General features: G+C 51.8%; 1 pseudogene; it reads left to right on the top strand.

Annotated features, from left to right (window-relative positions):
- The first annotated feature begins 324 nt into the window (after positions 1-324).
- LOC119591743 overlaps positions 325-2,569 on the top strand; it is a 7,192-nt pseudogene continuing 4,947 nt past the window's right edge.

Here is a 2,569-nt window from a genome sequence, read left to right as displayed (position 1 = left end):
GGTAATAATAACTGCGCTTCCTCTCGTCTATAATTATAGCAGTTGTTTGCATTTCCGCCAACAACTGCGTGTTGAATGTTTAGTTGAATGAACAGAATTACCTATTCTTTAACAATGCTATAAAAAAGGAAACCAATCGCTATCATTTTTTTTTTTTTTGCGCCGGACGAAAAGGCGCATTAGAAAAGGGGACCATGTGAATTTGTCTCGTTCAGTTGATCCAGACAACTAACGGTCACTCCGTATCAGGGCCGCGACCCCATCCACCCTCGCCCCGGGAATATAAAGGCAGTATCCGCGTTCGCCAGCCACACCTGACGAAGCGTCTCCCCGCTCACTTCCTCCACCCTGCCATTCAGCATGGCTGCCTGGATTAGCTTGGTAAACAAGCTTTTCGCTTTTCTTTCTTTTCACACTCAAATCCTAAAGTTAACTGCATTCGATGTAATACGAAATTGTTCATATAATTTACATCTTATCAACTTTGACCTTTTCCTTCTCAGCTAAAGAGAAATCGTTTGTTTTTTTTAGGTGCTGTTGTCCGTGCTTACGGTTAGCACACTAAGCTTGCCTCGTCCCGATGAAAGTGCCTACAGAATTCCTCAAGTAGGAACCGGCAGACGTTCCCAGTACTATGTCCTGCACAGTGATGGCACCTACAAGTACGGCCATGACACCGGAGAGGGAAGCTTTTCGAGAGTGCACGTCATCTACGCCAGGACAGCAACGAGGTCTTGTTGGCTACGTAGCTCCCCGATGGTAAGCCCATCAGCTTCACTATGAGCAGGTGAGGGAGGAATCGTCCCCTCGGGTGCCTCACCTTCCGCCACGCATCAGACTTCGAGCGCGCACGCCCAAGCTCGCGCACAGGCGCTCCGTTTCGTCGACCCTCTAGCTGATCCAAACGCAGAATGCTTCCTATGGAATTTCGACTTCCGCCGAACAGGTCATTCTCGGTCGGAACACAGTGATTCTGACGGCAACGTGCGTGCGCTTACTCCTACAACCGAGATCAAGGTCGCACTCGGGCGCACTTACTCCTACACTGCTGGCAGAGGCACCCGGTTGTTGTGGGGAAGGTAGTGATCTTCCTACCGCGTCACAAGACTCCATCTACTCCCGCCGCCACTCGACTCTCCTCTGGAATCGAATTCTCTCACTCTCGCCTAGGAACTGGATATTCGGCCACTCAGGGACCTCCTCAGCCTCTCGTGGTATCGGCTCTCCCTCTTGGATCTACGGATCCGCCGCCTCTTTTCTCGACAGAGCGGTGCCCAGCCCAGATGGCTCCTATTCCTTCTCTTTTGCGCCCGGGATCACTCGCGACCGAATCTGCCGATGAAACCTCAACGTGGAGGACACTTTTCCTTCGTAAGCAGATGAGGAGTCCAGACGAAATGTTAACTACTCCGCCGGTGCCAACCGAGGATTCCATGCTTCGGGAGACCCACCTTCCTACTGCTCCTCACCTCATTTCTTTCGCCTCCAGACCCGCATCAACTGCCCTTTGCTCTCTCTTCTCACCTCCTTCCGTTCAATTCTGACCCTGCCGCCTCCACTTTCTCTCGTCCGTCAACTCACATTATTCCGCTCGGGTTAAGCCTCATCCTTTCTCAAGGGGCCAGTCCATTGGGACCGTCCATTCGGAGAAGCTAACACGCGCACTGAAACCGTCCTGATGGAGGCTTATTCCTTCTCCTACCAGGCTCCCACTCACTCCCGAGCAGAGTCCGGCGACGCTACAATAACAACTGTTGACGGCAACTTCGCCCTTTGTAGCAGGATGATGGCGCAACAAGAGCCTAGTTTTCGCTATCAAAGCTGGATCTGATACGGGATTCATTTGCTGACGGAGCTCACATTCCCGTAGGAACCTGAGGTTTCCTGGGGCCCATCCGGTCGCCACGGAAGGATCGTTCCAGTGCGAGAAACCTCCCTTCGTCGACCCTCTCGCTGACACCAACGCGATGCCTCCTACCGCTTCGTCGCCTTCGACTCGAACAATTTCTCGCTCAGAGTCAGCCGACGCAACGAACGCCCAGGGAACTTACACCAACGCTGCTCACGACCAAGGAACACGGCCGCCACTTAACCGTTTCCGCTGCCGGAGAAGGTGTAGATTCGAGGCTGAACAAGTCTCCTCTTCTCCCACTGCTTCGCCTGCCCCTCTTCGTCCCTTCTGCAGCTGCACAGCACACTCGCCCTCAAGGCCTTTCCACTTACCCGTATGCCTTGCGTCATCCCTGAGATATCCCTTCTACGGCTGCTCCTCATCCTGCTTCTGCCGGAGGATTCAGTCAGCCTCTGGACCAGGATTCCAGTGCGTCAGTAACGACTGTCACCAAAGAACCCACATAAGGTCGGTTACGTCCTCACCTTTCGACAAGTGAGGAACGCATCTGCTTTTCTTTCAATATCTGACGTCGACGCCAAAACTGGATTTTCAAATCGATTCTTTCTTCTCTTTTCCACCTTATGTTGTGTCAGCAGACTCGTATCATATTTATTTTTGTATATATTTTTTGAAAGTTTGACTAAAAGACTAACTATCGATACTTAACGTGCATGT

The sequence above is a fragment of the Penaeus monodon genome, chromosome 29 (genome assembly GCF_015228065.2).
Source record: "Penaeus monodon isolate SGIC_2016 chromosome 29, NSTDA_Pmon_1, whole genome shotgun sequence".
NCBI lineage: Eukaryota > Metazoa > Arthropoda > Malacostraca > Decapoda > Penaeidae > Penaeus > Penaeus monodon.
Note: the sequence above shows the minus strand (reverse complement) of the source record. Positions and strands in the feature narration are given on the sequence as shown.